Source organism: Ruditapes philippinarum, unplaced genomic scaffold, assembly GCF_026571515.1.
Source record: "Ruditapes philippinarum isolate M1 unplaced genomic scaffold, ASM2657151v2 ctg14858_1_1_1_1, whole genome shotgun sequence".
NCBI lineage: Eukaryota > Metazoa > Mollusca > Bivalvia > Venerida > Veneridae > Ruditapes > Ruditapes philippinarum.
Genome location: NW_026858917.1, coordinates 1 through 19,013, shown reverse-complemented (window position 1 = coordinate 19,013; position 19,013 = coordinate 1). Strand labels below are relative to the sequence as shown.

The 19,013-nt window shown below is 31.1% G+C and overlaps 2 long non-coding RNA genes across 2 annotated transcripts; one reads left to right on the top strand and one right to left on the bottom strand.

Moving 5' to 3' along the window:
- The first annotated feature begins 680 nt into the window (after positions 1-680).
- Positions 681-7,488, top strand: LOC132754678 (uncharacterized). Its single transcript, XR_009629113.1, has 3 exons — positions 681-766; positions 2,344-2,707; positions 4,766-7,488. It is a non-coding gene; the product is annotated as an uncharacterized LOC132754678 (long non-coding RNA).
- An 8,526-nt stretch (positions 7,489-16,014) lies between these two features.
- On the bottom strand, positions 16,015-18,072 carry LOC132754679 (uncharacterized). The gene is made up of 3 exons (XR_009629114.1): positions 17,630-18,072; positions 17,001-17,184; positions 16,015-16,778 (listed from the first exon to the last, which is right to left on the bottom strand). It is a non-coding gene; the product is annotated as an uncharacterized LOC132754679 (long non-coding RNA).
- Positions 18,073-19,013: the final 941 nt, after the last annotated feature.

The window sequence follows — 19,013 nt, the reverse complement described above, 5'->3', positions numbered from 1 at the left end:
TATACCACTAAAGCAATTTCAATGAAACTTTACAGGATTGATCTGTAGCTCAAGTCCTTGCGCATATTGCAAGGGTTTTCCGGTTGAATGATTTTTGGCCGAGTTATGGCCCTTTGATAAAAAAGGTTTATTTTTCTGTATGTTGCCAGATACACAAAAGCTTGTCCGGACTACTCCTCATAAACTACTGGTGCAATTTCATCTAAACTTTACAGGAATAATCAGTACTAAGGGTAGTTGTGCATATTATCAGCATTTTCCGGTTCAATGATTTTTGTCAGAGTTATGGCCCTTTAATAATTTTTATTTTTATAGTTTGTCCGGACTACTTCTCTTATACCACTAAAGCAATTTCAATGAAACGTTACAGGATTGATCTGTAGCTCAAGTCCTTGCGCATATTGCACGGGTTTTTTGGTTGAATGATTTTCGGCCGAGTTATGGCCCTTTGATAAAAAGGTGTTTTTTCTGTGTGTTGCCAGATACGCAAATTCTTGTCCGGACTACTCCTCATAAACTACTGGTGCAATTTCATCCAAACTTTACAGGAATGATCAGTACCAAGTCTAGTTGTGCACTGTCCGTCTGTCTGTCCGTCTGTCACAAACTTTGTCCCAACATGAAATTGGCCATTATGAGGCGACACATGTGATTACTGATCGCTCTTGTTTTATATTTTATAGGAAACAGAGTGTTGATGTCTGGACTATTCTACTGCTGTGAAGTTTAAGATATAATACTTTTATAAAAAAAGACAGATCAATTGGTAAATATATATGTTAAATACTCTTAGAATGAAACTGATGCATAATTTTTCCTCAATTTAAGTCAGGGGAATTTTTTCCCCAAAATAGCTGGAGAAAGGCACTCTGACTGTATGTATTTATTTTATATGTTTTACATCGACAACAGTTTTCAAAAATATTAAAGGTATTCACTTGAAACTCAATAGATATATATTTAAGATCTCTTAGTCATTAGAGATTACTGTTCAAAGTACGGATTATGACTTATTTATGGCAATTTATCAACTGAGAAAATTCCTGATAAAAGTGTTGCATGATTTTAACTTCTTTCAAACAGCAAAACCCACAGATGGTTTAGTAAACAAGTTTCACTACCATTAAAATATATAGTACCAATTTCTTAATTTTTCCAGGTTCATATAAGTCAATTTACAAAATGAACATGATATTTCTATCAGGTAAATCAAATGCTCGCGATTATTGAAATAATTTATTATTACCATTACAATTTATTTGTGAATGTCAGTAATGTATGTGATTTGTGTTGCAATAAGATGGTACAAATAATTTGTTTTTATCCAGCATTTAATCAGCATATGAATATAAAAAATGACTAATGTATTAACTAACCGTACGTCTGCTTGTACCATGTAACCAAGATGGTCTGCACTGTAATATTATAGTCCGTACAATAATGAATGGTAATATATATATTAAGAAATGGACAAGTTCAGTACAGATATCTAGTATGTTGAGGATTAATACTGAAAACGTTTCTTAAGCAAAAATATAACATTGCATTTCTTTTGCATTATCCATGTTTGTATCTATAGAAATTTAAAGTTAATACATGTAGAATAAAATTACTAGAACTTAGAAAAACATGAAATCATATAAGTTTGTCAAATTAAATTATTTCAGGGTGATTTCATTGTTTACATAATCTTACTGCAATTTATTGTCACAGGAAAATTTTATATGCATATTACATGCAAAATTAAAATATAAAATCTGCCAATAAAAAATAATTGACAAATATTAATTTTTCATTTAAAATTAATGAGGCAAAGTATATTACAATATTTTATTTGAGATGTGTACAAAAAAGTGATAGATATTTTGGTTTTTGTGATATATGTATTATTAAAACATGCTTCACACTATTAGTAATTAATAATATACATAACAGAGAGGGCTTATCATCAAGTGAATTATTACACGATATATGCACAGCATAAAAAAATGGTTACACATCATATGACGTCAGTTATGAAATCAGTTAAACAAATGACATCAGGGAAATTACTTTTATGCTCAATGTAGTTCAACATATTTTTATGAATTATCTTTTAATAAGCATATATGAATGGAAATAGATATTAATTTTTCCTGCATTGTGGTACTAGTATATAAATGCATGGTTTATTGTTCAAATGCTTTCCAATTAATCGCTCAGGCATATCGGTCTTTGTGATTATACTCCTGCACATTTTAACTGAAAGCCTGCATTATTTTACAACAATACATTTAAAATGATATCTATTTTCCTAAATAAATAATAATAAGTGATATTAATATATATTTCTTTTATTATCAGAGAGACACAAACTTCTGGGAGGACAGTGAATTGACATTTGTTTTTCTCAACATGAAAACGGAATGAGACATTCTAGTGGACTAATTGATGACACTTAAACTGTAGGGATCCAAAAATCTACAACAATGAGAAATTCATCAATAGAAGTGCAGTGATAAACTCCAGTAGCAGGTGTTCAAGGAATTCAGAATCAATAATTAAGTGTTCTAACTCCAGTGATAAACTCCACTAACAGGTGTTCAAGGAATTCAAAATCAATAATTAAGTGTTACAACTACAGTGACAGGGCTTGACACTAACTTTTTTTAGGGGTAGTCAGAAGGACTACCTACTTTGAGGATCAGGTAGTCCTTGGCAAATCTAGGTAGTCCTCATTTTTAAACATAAAAAACGTTTCTTATTCTATTTAAATGCATTTTGAGTGTATGTATCTGAAGATAAGAAAACAATTGCATGAGATCTCTTCAAATTTATTGGAAAAAATCACCAATAGATAAATCATATAAGATCTAGTAAAAGTTTGTAAGCTTTACTCTGCATGAGATATAGGTTCCGGCTAGCCTCTGAGCTCTTCAAAGTCATCATCAACAATTTTTTTACATATTTTTGTTATAAAATATGGCAGTGTGACACACAAAAGTCAATAGGTTTTGAATGGGTTCTACTAAGGAATTACTAAGGTGTGTTGCAAATAAAATTGCTAGGCAATCAGCTCAGCTTATATTATTGACAGCTTATAGGGAAGGGGAGAATATATTGGCAATATGAGCTAAATAAGTATGTCAGTTTTAAATTTATGTAATACCTGGCTTTTGTATAAAAAAAATATTTCAATAGAGCTTACAAATCTACTTTTCAGGTATAGATAATGTATGACCTTTTAGATGTGTTTTTAAATTCAAAACAGAAGTAAAAAGCTTGGACAAGAACAAAATATGTTTGTCTTTACTCTAATTGATTTATTCTACAAACTTATTTTGTCAGACATAAAACAACAAAATATCAGAATAACAAACTTTTACTAGTGCTAGTAATTCAGTTATTTAACTGTCAGAAGATTTAAATAGGGACATTAGATTAATATCTGTTGTTCCTGATTTAAACACAAAATTAGAAATGTAAAGCCATTTAATCAAACTATATTGCCTAAGTTTTTTATGCCTAGGGTATTAGTATTTGTTAACAATTGTTTTCTTCATATACATGTATTGGCATTATTGCTTACATTTGCTTGTACATGATTAAGAAATGCTGACAACATTGTGAAGTTATGGCAAAGACAATTACAAATACTTTAGAATATTTCTTTTCTCTTTTTTAAAGAGATTTAAACATTTTTCTTCTCTTTTTTTATAAAGAGATTTTTTCCCAATCAATAATTTCATGTCCGAATAAATTACATCCGAAATTAGATCTATTTCAGACAACACGTTTATTTTGGTTATCATTGTCAGTGTGATTTACACCAATCAACAAATCATATTCTTTTAAGTTAAAACCCTTGAATAGGTTCCAATATAAGCAAATATTTTCATTGAAATGTTTAATAGACAAAGAATTCTATTGAAGTAGGCTGGAAAAATCGGCAATTAAGTTGGACTTCCGGTTTCACTTTTCGCAACTTTATAGAGATTAAGGTAGCACTCCACACTAAATTTCAAGTTTCTGCCGTCAATGTCCTACAAGCAATATGTCTGATAAATCTGATCCCAAACTACACAACCTGGAAAAAGAAAACACATTTTGTTAAGAACATATATGTCATAACATTGCAAATCTATAATGAAATCATCCCATGTGCAACAGTCAGGCAGTTAAAAAAAATCCAATTCATTCCGTAAAAGCCAAAAATCTATAGTGGTCCGAGACCCAAAACAACATATTTCGTCCCTCCGGCAAAAAATACCTGCAAATATACGGGCTACAGAAACTCTGTCACTGCTTTAGCAACTCCCTATACATGCAAAATATCACAAAGAAATAGGTGCTTGGCCTTGTAGATTTTTTGCTATTGCTGAAAGTTTGTACCCCCCTGTAAAATTACTTGTTTTCACCGAGCATGCTGTTTAAAAGCAATGTTTACAAACAATGGCGACCTTGACATCAATAATTATCAGCATGTGATTTCTAACCATGTTTTCGAATTTGCCAATGATCATATTACATGTCACAAAAACAAATTTCATGCTGAAAATGCATTTTAAAGACAACCAGTCATTTAAATCCACAATAGGCACTATATCCATGAAATCCTCCCTGGCCATTCGAAGCTGTGGCTTCATTTAGTGTGGTGTGCTGCCTAAATAGAATCTATTATGCGTCTGCTGTGACTGACACTAGCTAATTATTTACTAGTAAGATGAATTTGTCTTTCGTTTTGAATCATAGCCTAAAAAAATGTTATTTTATTAATTATTTTTAGTGAATTTAGAGACATCAGGTCACTGAAATTTTGAGTAGCCCGACGGGATACCCAGCTTGGAAACTCGGGTAGTCCTTGGGGAAAATTGGTAGCCTCGGGCTAACGGACCATCGTTAGTGTCGAGCCCTGAGTGATAAACTCCAGTAGCAGGTGTTCAAGGAATTTAAAATCAATTATATCATAGTGTTCCAACTCCAGTGATAAACTCCAGTAGCAGGTGTTCAAGGAATTTAAAATCAATTATATCATAGTGTTCCAACTCCAGTGATAAACTCCAGTAGCAGGTGTTCAAGGAATTCAAAATCAATTATATCATAGTGTTCCAACTCCAGTGATAAACTCCAGTAGCAGGTGTTCAAGGAATTCAGAATCAATAATTAAGTGTTCTAACTCCAGTGATAAACTTCAGTAGCAGGTGTTCAAGGAATTCAGAATCAGTAATATAGTGTTCTCACTCCAGTGATAAACTCCAGTGATTACATTTATAAATTATTTTAAAAGATACGTCTTAAAGATCTTTATTATACCTCTGTATTTCAAACCACTTGCCCCTCACCGCTGTGGGTTCGAATCCCGACACATGGATTCTTTCATGTGAGGAAGCTATCCTGCTAGCTTACAGAACGTCGGTGGTTCTACTCAGGTTCCCGTTTGTGCATGAAATAATGCATGGAAGGGCACCTGAGGTCTTCCTCCACCAGTAAAGCTGAATGTCTCAATATGACCTATAATGTGTCGATGTGACATAAAACCCAAAACAAACAAATAAAAATACATTTGTAAATTATTTAAAAAGATATGTCTTAAAGATCTTTATTATACCTCTAGCTGTACAACTAAGTTATGCAGCTGGTATACTGGTTTAAGGCTGTGAGTCATTGTGGTTGTCTGGCCATTTATATGTACCTCTGTTTAAATGCTTAACCAATAATAATTTAACTTGACAAGAATAATTGTCACAATATCTATTTGCCCAATTTTTTCATGCAGTACAGCAGGTAAAGTAGTACTCTTACTCCTGATTAAATTTTTTCATTAATAACTTTGGAAATTTTCTGTCATAAAAAATATAAAGCTGTAAGAAATACAAATATCTATGCCATTTGTTAAATTTTCAAAGTCAAATCAAATGTTTTATTAGCAAAAACATATACCCGGTACATGTTCATTGCCAAGTTACATTTAAGCGGTACAATAAGTACAGAAAAGTAAGATGTATTATAAATTATTATACATACACTTATGTCTCAGAGTAAAATAATTCAAACAATTGTATTAAAGGGACTCCACTGACATATTTTTGACATAACAATACTAAAAATTATTTTTTGAGATTAATGTTCCATTTGATGTAGGTCTCAACCAGTAATATGTGTGAAAAAATTCAGATTATTAGCTCACTCCGTTTTTCCAGAATAATTCTTCTTCTTATGAAAATGACCAAAAATTGAAAAGTGTTTCAACATTTTATTACTTTTATCAGGTTGAAAATAGCAAAAAATACAATTTTGAATTTATTTTTGGGTATTTCTTAATCATCTTTTGCATATCTTTCTGTTTTAAGTGCCCCAGCTTATCCATCAACAACATTCAAATTTTTATGTTCCTAGGATTTTGGACCTGAGTGGAGTTCCTTTAACGTAGGTTCAATTCATAGTTGCATGGCTTATTAAACAAATTTTGCTAAGTTTATATTTACACATTTGTTTGTACATTTCATTATAGATCTACTCAGTTTCAATTTGTTTCATATTTTATTTTGTACATTTTGGTTTCTTTCAATATTTCTATGTCTACCCTCTTTAATAACTAATTTAAGTGAAGAGCACCTAAACTTTGATAGCATTTTACAATGCTTAAAATTATTAACACAACTTTAATATTTCTCTTGGGTAAATTCTATTTTAAACAAATTATAACTTTCAAAATTTGAAAAAGTAATAAGTTAGCACACCATTGTTGTAGTTGCTGATCAAAAATATTTTGTATTTTGGTATTTACGGATTATCATTATTCTATACATGTATAATTACTTAAATCTGACGACATATTTTTAACATTTTTTGACCAGCTATTTAATAAATTACCATTTGCATCATTAAAAAGCACCGGTTTGTATAAAAGAGAGTTTTGGGATTTCATAATTCTGTACAAGTACTAAATAATTCTGACTTTTCCCAGAACTAATAAAGGATTTAGTATACATTTATTTTGAAATACCCATTGAGTAATGTCCAATTAATTATTTTTGTAAACACAGCAGGTGAAGTATAAATGTGTCAATTTGAATTTTAGGAAGTCATTCCAACATTTATATATAACAGGTGTTGCAGACTGATTAATTACATCACAAACAAATTTGTTGTGACTTTTAATTGTTCACAAGCATTTGCTTAACTTTTCTGCTTTTTTCTGCTTAAAGGCCCTTTATGCCCAGAAATGTTTTTAGTTTTATTTCTCAAAAGCTTCTTATTTTTGGTGTGTTTGTATTGTTTTAAAAAAAAGTTACTTATTGTCAATTACCTTAACCATCTTTTTCTTCTGTTGCTATTTCATTAATTGGTACAGTTATAGTGATTTAGTATTTTGTATGGGAGTCAAACTATTACTTTGTTTATATTTTGAAAATAATTTCACATTATAATTTTAAGCGGTACTTTCTTCTGGTAACAAGCATCTGATATAAAACAATGATTTAAACATATGAGCCGTGACATGACAAAACCAACATAATGGGTTTGCAACCAGCATGGATCCAGACCAGCCTGCGCATCCGCACAGTCTGATCAGGATCCATACTGTTCGCTTTGAAACAGTTTAACAAGTAGAGAAACTGATAGCGAACAGAATGAAACCTGATCAGACTGCACGGATGCGCAGGCTAGTCTGGATCCATGCTGGTCGCAAACTCGTGACGCGGCTCATATAAAACTGATTTTTTCTGTTTTCTATAATTTATTTCTGAGGCATAGATTATAATGTGCCTATAAAATATTCTTTGACCATCCATATTATCTCCTTCTATCATTTTGATTAAATAGTTCCTGTAAATAACTAAAACAATAGAAAAGTATATAATGTTTTTAACCAGGTTTTTAACGAAAACTGGTAATTGTAATGCTGAAGTTGGTAGGCGGGTGTCAACTTTTGGTTTCTGCTCAATAACTTGAGTTTGCTTTGACCTATTGATGCCAAACTTTGTGTGTTGGTAGCTTTTATTAAGAGGCAGCTTGGGATTGCTACTAAGGTGTCTGTGATCAAGGTCAAGGTCACTGTAGTAATTCAGTTCCTGCTCAATAATTGGAGTTTGCTTAGGCCTATTGAATCCAAACATGGTGTATGGATAGCTTAGATCTAGGTGCAAGGTCAAGGTCACTTGCTTACAATAGAATTTTCAGCTTCTTCTCAATAACTTCAGTACACAGTCACATTGACCTATTGATACTTGGCATGTGCACTTGTTGTTGGTAATTGTGTAACAAAACAAAGATACATTCTTTTTAAACACTTAACAAAGATTTGAATGTTGGTACATAAAATTATCATATATCAAATTATTTTCATGACCAACTTATCAGTCTCTGTGTTTTCTTCTTGTGAATCACAAATAAACAGCAAAAAATAACAGTGTAGGTTCTTTTGTTACTTTTAAGTAAGCAAGCAGTTCTAGGTACAATTATAATGCAAAAATTATTATGTTTGAAATATTTTTTTTAACTGATATATTTTAATATTTTATTCCTTAGCTTGACTTTTGAGAATAAAAGACTAATTACTACAGTTATGTTGTTGTTGTTGCCGCTGTTGACACTCAAGATCAAATAAGTGAATTTATGTTTTCTTTCAGTTCCTTATGACAAACAAATTATTTATAATTAAACAATATTATAACCTTGTTTTGAAAAAAACAACAAACACTTCCACCGACCATGCTTCTTAATAAGCCTATCTGTCACACCTTTAAGAGCTGCAGCTGTAGCTCCCCCAGACCTTAATGAATGGAGACCAAATTTCGACCTGTCTAACCCTAAAAGAGAAATATGATACAAAAATATTTCTCTCGCTCTTGTATAGGATATAATATTTCCTTCCCTTACCTTATATGTTTTAGATTTACTATAAAAGGAAACTTTCCGAAACAATAAACTACAATATAATTCCTTGTCTGATGTGTTTGACTTTAGGAAAAGAAAAAGTCAAGTGTGGCCCTTGCTAAGCGATTGCAGCTCTTGCTATATTATCATAATATTGATTGTCAGCTTCATTCTAGAAAAAGCAAATGGAATTCAATAAGAATTGTGTCAATTTTTAGAAACATGAATTTAACAGCTTGTGTTCTCATATCTGAAAAATTATGAGGTTGTTTTATGTTATCTAGTACAATACTGAAATGTCTTGCATGAATATAAAGCTATAAAACCTAAACAGATGAGTGCAATAAAGGTTTTGAAGTCCTATTGATAATAGAATCAGTATATACTTAATTCAGTGACAAGTTATATGGCCCTATATAAAAGCTTGTAAATATAACCCAAGCTGCTAGGCGAGTGTTATATTGCCAACAACCGATTATATACGGCCAAATAACCTGTCAAAAAATATTTATAACAAATTTATAATACAGCAATCATCATTTTGAGAGGATTAAAGCGCGATATCTTCATGAATTGACAGCAGCTGTGTATGTAAAACTATATAAACGTCTCGATTATCCAATGAAAAGCGACGTTACAAACATGCAGTATTTAATATGATATGTAATGGCATCCTTATTTTAAACCACCAATGTTTTAACATTTTTAGTTCAAGTACAATATGTTTCTGATATTGACTTTTTGGACTAAAACTAGGTTAAATAGACTACAGTATAAATTTGATATGGATTTTTTTGGACTTTGGAAACAAGGCTAAAATCCAATGATAATACATGTACTTATGTATGATAAAATTATATTAACATTTTTGATCTCCACATAGATGTTATCATAACTATGAATGTAAGATTTTTAAGAAAAAAGTAAAGAATTCATTGTTCATTTCAGAAACATTCCAAATACTACCGGCATTTTAATTTGTATCATCCTGGTTACCAATTGATTAGCTTTTGTAGTTTAATTCGAAAAACATCTCTTAGTCTGTTCTTACATGAGAGACTTCAAGAGGAGTTCTGAGTTCGAATCTCAGCTGAAGCATATATGTAGATTGGTAAACCTCGATGTCAGAATTTACTAATAATGTAATTTGTGTAACCAAAGCATGTTCAACAGAGTTTTTGTCTTGTCTAAAATAGGACCCCACCTTGTATGGATTTTACTTTAATTGTTCTGCATCATCAAATCGAAAGTCATTATTTTGTTCTTGTTTGGTGTGCATGGCTGTGTTACTGTACTGTGTAATGATATGAACATAATTTTACTGATTGTTCTAACTATTATTCTTAGACTAAATCATAATGTTACATGCATATAAGTAAAACATACCAATTTCTTTATTTACCTCAATCAGGATATTCTTAACTTGACGTAAGATGCTACATTACTTTCTTGTGATTTAATGTGATAGTAAGTAAGTAACAACTTTTTATGCGCCCACAATGTGGGAGCATATCGATGCCTTGGTGCGAAAGGGTTGTAACTCAATATTTTGAAATTATTCAGGAGAGACAAAAAACTTATTTATTCTTTTACATTCTAATAAATACTTCTTTAATTTTGGTTTTTGGCGCTAATTCAATTACTGATATATAATTGATTGGATAGGTTATTTTATTTTGTCAGCATAAAGAGATAATTGACAAAGTTTCAGTTACAACCCTTTCGCACCAAAAAAATCAAAAATTTCAAAAAATGATTTGGTGCGAAAGGGTTGTAACTAAATTTTTGCTTTAAATTCTGATAAATGTAATGGATCAAATGGACAGATCCAAGCTTAGTTGTGTTAAATATGAACTAATTTAAAATATTGCCTGGATATTTCAGTGAAAAACCTTCAAATTTTATGTTTTTAAAATATAATTTCAGTCAAATGATTTTTTTTAAAAGAAATTCACTTTATATATAATATTTTTTTTATGTGACACACAGTTCAGATGGTCAAACCCATCATAAGTACCAAATATGCATTAACATGTATGTTTTTGCAAGAATCAAAGGTAAATTTTCACAATTCAAAATGTGAACTTACATAATGACAAAACCATCTAAGACACATTATTTTTGTTAATACATGTATAAGCCTTTTGAAAATGAGAATACTCTCATTTTATTTTCCATCTATTCTATACATAGGCTTTTCTTAATTTGAAAACTTAGATAATTCCTAGGATGTGCTTTTGTGTACAAATTCTATATATTTAAGCATTATCCAAGTCCTGGATCTTCTTTACTATTAAGCCAAAAGAGAAAGATGATAAATATTATAGATGTTCTAAGCTCATGCTATTCTTACAACTCTTTACAGTCCAAAATTTCATTGTTTATAATTATATAAATCAGTCCAGCCTGAATCAGTCAGTAATTAAATGAGAAAAAAATAAGGCCTGCAAATAATAAAAATTACAAAATGCAATCCCCTGTGACCCCAATAAAATTCACAGGTGTGCACACAAACGCACATACAGCTGAGGAAGTGATTAATATCTTTATGAATGATTTTAAATAGGAGATGGAATATATCTGATATTTACTTTTATCCAACAGAAAACAAAGGGTCAATAACATATTTTACTTAATATTTTAACATGACCCGCATTTTTCCCTATTGAACATAGAAGAACCGAAATTGTGCGTTATTATGCAATAAAATCACTGTTTGACATTCTATATTAAGACATGTGATGTAGTCATTATACACGCAAAGTTACCACTAAAAATGTGACATGCTGAAAATGAGTACGAAAACAAATCAGGCGCAATTTAGATAAATATAAGATAAGGCAGCATTAAAATTTTATTTGTTGATGTCGTGTTAGAATTAAAATAATGTATCCAAATCGCTTGGAGTTACTTGATAAAATCACTGTTTGTTGAATGTGCATCATTATATCACTCGGGCTACCTCCTCGTAATTCCACACATCCAACTCCAAACAGTGATTTTATTGAGCGATAAAATCACAGTTTGTGATATATTATTTCTTAAATAAAAGACCTATGTAACTTGTATTAAGCTAGACCTATATGTAGCCTGTTTATCTGTGTAATTCAACCATACATCATACTGTTGGCTTGCAGTTTAATGGAAAATCTTTAAGTCTTTTTCTTTTGTCCCATCAGCAGATATTTCTGAACACCATGAACATGTTTAGTTGAGTTTTGCTTAAATTTGTGCCAGAAGAGTTGACAGTTGATTGCATTTACTACTGCTATCCTTGAAAAGCTCAATCAAACAGGCATGCAAACATTTAGCTTGTAACATTTTTAATCTTTTTGCTTTAGGGATATAATGTTAGGTTTATATTTTTCTATTGCTACTGAGAAATCCTTTAATAATTTTTTTAAGAATTTTAGTTTTAACATCTTTTATCTACATGTAGGTTAATATTAATTCTATTATCTACACATAAACACCTTTGTTATATTGTAATACTTTTGTCTATACATATGTATATGTCTCTAAACTTACTGTTTACAATATGTTGTCAAAGAAAAATTTGTTCACATATCTATTCAGACATTGTCTTGTAACGTAAATAAATTTTAGTACAATATTTATAAATACAATTTGTCTTTGACAAGACATGAAAATATTCCAATAGTAATACATGTAAGTGATAAAAGTAATTCATGTAAGTTTAAAACCAAATCAAGAATTGAGTAATAATTGTATAATTTCTTTTAGTTATTTTAACATTTAGTAATTAAAAAAGCATCGAAACACAAGGCTGTCAGATTTGTATGAGAGTATAAATCAGATTGCCGATTGTTTTGATGTTCTTTCTCTTTTGTATCTTAGGCAAAAATGAAAACACATTCCCAGTCATCCAAGAAAAATGTACTAATGTTTAAGCATCTGAATATGACTTTTCTACTGTTATCTCCTTCCCTGTCTCTTTCCCTGTCGTCACAACATGTAAAAACCAGAAAAAATGAACCAGTTAACAAGCAAGCTCCAGACAGACAGTGAGTTAAAGCACTGTGCATGTATTGGTATGCAATTTAACTCTGACATGTTTTCAAAAGTCTCCAAACTATGATACAATCATAAATATTGTATGACAATTGTTTATAATAAATTTTAGGGATGTCATCTGGAGCCGAAACGGCCATCCGGATATCCGAATCAAACATCCGGATACATCCGGATGTTCGGATCGTTGTTATATTCTTAGATGTCTGATATGACGTAACCATTTATTCGCGACCTTTTTCAAAGTGTAGTATTTCGTTTTTCTTCCTTTTTAATTGAATGATACATATCAAAAAATTTCCGTTATTGATTTTATTTCTTCTATATAGAATACGACTAGCTGTTATCAATAAATTCAGTGCGTGTGGTACTTACGATTTCAAATGAAATGAAAACGATATTCGCCGCCGATTGTCTGAATTCCTCAATTAGCGCTAAAATACGCAATAAAATTCGAAAAAAAAATTTTGTGAAAACAAAATAATACCCGTAAAAATTAAATATAATGTTTCCATTGTTCAATAACATGCATACAATTTACACACGATGACCTTTAACACACGTGTAGCCGGCTTTTCAAAAGAATCTGCCAATCTTTGATGTTTACCATCATGTAGCCCTGGCTGTTTGATTCGAATCTTCAAAGAAAGTGCCGAAACTTACATGAATTACACACATTTTAAGTGTTCATAAGTGAAAAAAGAAATGTGAAAAAAAAATTTTTAAAAAAATGCACATGTTTGATTAATACTAAAGGAGAAAGTTATTTTGTCGGATAATTTTCGTATCAATTTCAATAAAAGCTGTGATAATTAACATATAATTCGTAAGTGCATTTCTTTATTTGCTTATTTTATTTCTGCAGATTTTTCATTGTCTCAAAATAAGGAGTCGACGGGTCGGTAAGCCGAAATATATATAAAAATAATAACCTAATTAAATATTTAAATTTGGACATAAAAAAATGTAACATCGTTGCCGATGACAGTCGCACGGGACTTAGAATATCCATCTTGAATCTTACAAAACTTAAATTTGATTAACAACATGTGTCATAATTGACTCGTAATTATTATAGTAATTATTGATTTTTTGTGGTCTGCAGAGATTATGATGTGTATTGTCAAACTAAGGTACAATATACAATATGGTGTCAACACCATGTCTACGATTATCTCAACGCATGTATTTATCACATTTTCTCAATATTTTAAAATATTTTATACGAACATCCGGATCAGAAAATCGGCTCCGGACACCGAATCGTTATCCGAACGTTCGGATATCCGGACTCCGAATGACATCCCTAATAAATTTATTTCGAGTTACAGTAATTTCATTTTCGTAAAACCAAAATCGGTCCATTACTTTTTCTTGCTATTTTGCAAACAATGCAACATTATACCAATAACAATTTTTATGTTTTATGTATAGCAATGTACTATGATATTGTTTCTTTTACAAGCATTGGAATTGATTTATGTTTGAAATATGAGTAAGTTATTCAAATTCTTGTATTATGTCTAAATGAAAGCTTAACAATTATGTAAATAACAAGGAATCAGAAGCTGAGACTGTTTTATAAACTTGTCAATTAGTTTGAAAGAAATAATCCACTAAATATTTCACAGAATATGATATAAGATATTGAGATACAACTATTTTGCACTAGGATTTATTCAAAATATTATCAAAATGTTGGTGCGAAACGGTTGTAACTTAAGTTACAACCGTTTCGCACCAACAAAATATGTCTGTTTGAGTTACAACCTTTGGACAAATATACTTTTTGGTAGTTTAATTTTAGCTTTCAAGTTTAATATTTTTACAACATGTGTGTATATTGCTCCTACATTGAAAAACACCATAAAACCATTTTCGGTGAAATTATGAGTTACAACCCTTTCGCACCAAGGCATCGATATAGCGTTGCACTTGTCCGTCAGTCCGTCCGTACGCCCCGAAATCTTGTGAACGCAACTCCTCTTAAACCGGATGGCAGATTTTGCTTAAACTTACAGGTATAACCAACCTTAATGTGTAGATGGTAGTAAAGGAAGGAATTTTTGCTGCGACCAAATTTAACAGAATTATGGCCCTTTGTTGATTTTTTCACTAGATACTATGTAGAAATTTTGTGAACGCAACTCCTCTTAAACCGGATGGCAGATTTTGCTTAAACTTACAGGGATGAACAACCTAAATATGTAGATGGTAGTAAAGGAAGGAATTTTTGCTGCGACCAAATTTTACAGAATTATGGCCCTTTGTTGATTTTTTCACTATATTACTATGTAAAAATTTTGTGAATGCAACTCCTCTTAAACGGGATGGCAGATTTTGCTTAAACTTACAGGGATGAACAACCTTAAGGTGTAGATGGTAGTAAAGGAAGGAATTTTCGCTGCGACCAAATTTAAGAGAATTATGGCCCTTTGTTGATTTTTTCATTATATACTATGTAGAAATTTTGTGAACGCAACTCCTCTTAAACCGGATGGCAGATTTTGCTTAAACTTCCAGGGATTAACAACCTTAATGTGTAGATGGTAGTAAAGGAAGGAATTTTTGCTGCGACCAAATTTAACAGAATTATGGCCCTTTGTTGATTTTTAGTTTTCAACTTGTGGCACCTGTAGTCCAAAAAATATTTGACCTAGAGTCATAAGATTGACAGAACAGTGGCGTGTGGGGGCATCCGTGTCCTATGGACACATTTCTAGTTTTAATGAGGCTAACACATTCAGTTTCCATATCTTCCATGAGACATCAGCATATACATAGCAAATATATTAAACATTTTTAAACAACATACAGGTATATACACAGTACATAATATAACATGCCTCAAAAATACATTATTTTACAAGTAAAGTTAGAACAATATTGGGTGAAGAAGAAAAAATTGTAGAGTTTTCTTTTTATGGCATTATTGTTAAAATGTTCCATGGCTTTAAATTATACTGATATTATCTACCTTACAGTTTTTGAAAGTAATATTATATAGGTCATTTTGTTAAATGTGTTATTATTAACAGCATAACAACTAATACAGGGTGTAATAGAAAATATTGTCACAATAATTATATAATCAAATTGTTATATTAAATTTTTAATATTTAAACATGCCCGTCCCTAGATTTGCCACTAAAATGCCACCCTTTTCAATGGTGGAGTATTTAGACAATTTTCCACCAATAATGCCACCAAAACGCCACCCAAATCATGAAAATGGTGAAAAATTTGAGCAGGACTGATGTTATATAATTTTCCAGTTAATTCCACCTTTTTTACACTAAATGCCACCAATAAGTGGAAAATTGGTGGAGTATTTAGACAAACTTTCACCATAATGCCACCATTATGCCACCTTAGGGTGGCAAACTCATTTTCCACTAGATGCCACTTGTTTCCACTTATTGCCACCATAATGGTGGAAAATTGGTGGAGTATTTAGACAAATTTCCACCATTATGCCACCATTGAGTGGCAAACTTATTTTCCACCAAATGCCACTTATTTCCACCAAATGCCACCATAAGGGTGGAAAATTGGTGGAGTATTTAGACACTTTTCCACCATTTTGCCACCAGATAGTGGCAAATTCAGTTTCCACTAAATGCCACCTATTTTCACCCTTTCAGAAAATTTTCACCTTGTGGGTGGCAATAGCTGGAAACTGCTTGAAAGTCACCCTGTACCCTAAATTGGAAACAAACAAATTTTAAAAATAATCCTTTTTAATGTTCCCATATGAAATTATATATTGTCTCAAAAAATAGCAAAACATTAGTCCATTTATTTTCTTCAGTTTATCTTGCTATTCCTGGACGGTTTGAGTTCAGTCCTTTAGGTTGTCGGCAACTTTTCGAGCGCACAATCTAAAACTAAAAAAATTATGAATGATTAAAACAATAATTAAAAACATAAGCTTACAATTTTATATGACTATTGGATATTTCTATATTCAATTTGAGTGCATAAATATGATTAAAACACTTTAAAAAACAGCACTGCAGACAGGGAAGAATCAGGCTTTTCTTATTTACTCCAAGGCAGAAAATATACGCAGAATCCAAAATGATATTTTCATTCAGTTCATTAGTTACCTTCCAAGAACTTAAGTTTTGCCTTGTCTGCACAAGAAGGTCTGGTGTCAGACTCTCTGTTCCCTTTTCCTCATACAAACAATGAGCGGCCTTTAATCTCTTCTATATTGAATAGCATTCTGAAGAGCTTTGCTGTACCTTTCTCTTTTGAGGCATATAGCTTCAGTTCTGCCATCACTTGGTCCTAAATTATGATTAACGATATCAAATAAGTAAAGACAGAAAATGATTATCAATATCTAATATGTAAAGACAGAAAATGAAACACTTTTATAAGACCTTGGTATATGTATACAACTCTAAAATTTTAAAATAAGAAAGAAATAAAGAAATACAACACATCAACACCAGTGCAGGTTGAGTAATTAATAATCTTCCAGTTTCAGTTCTTAACGAACCTTCATCAGGATAAATATTTGATAAAATTTTCAAGCTTAAATGTACAAAAACTCTAAAATTTGTAAAACAAAATGTAAATGCAAATTAAAGTGTCATAAAGAGTTTGAATTAAAGTAGGTTTGTAAGTAGTGACTAATAGCTATATTTATCAAGAACTGAAAAATGTCTTATTGGGTACTGTGACACTTCTTTCCTATTAATTCTAAAATAACTTTGAATTAACAAGATACCTTTGTAAAGCCACTGAAGATCAAATGTGTTGCTCCAGACTGCTCCTCATTGCTTTGTGTCTGCAAAATAATAATTCTTATTTAATGCTGTTTCTGTTATGAACTGTCATTCTCCTAATAGCATGTTACTCTAGACTGTCTAGTTATGGTTATATAATTATCTACTGCACCATGAAAGCTGAATTACAACAATGAAGGAATGAAACTTACTAATAAATCAGTTACTGTTAATCTGCTCCACATGTGACACACAAGGAAAATTGTTTATAGCATGAAAGTTGTAGTAATAGGTACCTCAGGTTATCTATAGTTTGATTGATGTAATATTGTACATAATGATATTGTACTTACTGATTAATTTCTATAATTTTTTTCTCAAACTTAAAATTTCTAACATATTGTATTTAAGAAATGATGAAGATCTTCCTACATTCTTTATATTCCTACATACTTTATATGTACATTGTACATGCAGCTTTCTTTTTAGTCAAGTTACAAACAAAACAAATATAAAACACAATCTTATACAATACCACTTCATATTTTTACTGTCAAAAAACTAAACAGTTTCTGCATAAATAACAATAATTATTGTATGTAAAAGTTGTTTACCTGAAACCTTGACTGGGAATGATTCTGCTGTTTATCTTCTTGTCTACACATTCACACTTCAGTTTAAACTTCTCATTTATATTTACCACACTAATAAGACTTTAAATGTTTTCTTTGAGAAATCAAAAATATGCACTTTTACATTTTAAACAAAATATCTCCAGAATTGCTACAATATCAATAATTTCCTTTGTGTTTGCAAGCTTTAACTGACCACAATTCCTTTGAATTCAAACTTTACAACGGTGTAACTGCATGGACAGTCCATTATAATTTTAAATTGTGAGGGATTTTCCAAAAACCATAGCACCCATCATTTTATTTTTTACATTCATTTGAATGTATAACTATATCTAATACCTAAATAGATTGAGTAGAAATAAGCTTTTGAAAGATAATTTAGCATGCTATTTTAAGACAAATTCTACATAAAAACATGTATAATGTTGCCTCTCCCAAAATAATCAAATGGAACATTCTGGTCAGCTTGAGTAAACTATTAACCCCCATTCAGAGATTACTAGATAAGAGGGCAGTAGTTTTATCAGATCTGTACGGTGGCACAGAGGTGACATGTGGGTGTCTTTTTTATCTCGTTCCCACGACATAATATCTCGTTCCCACGATATAACTATCTCGTTCCCACGACATAATATCTCGTTCCCACGACTTATTATCTCGTTCCCATGAGTTAATTATCTCGTTCTCACGAGATAATATCTCGTTCCCACGACTTATTATCTCGTTCCCACGAGATAATATCTCGTTCCCC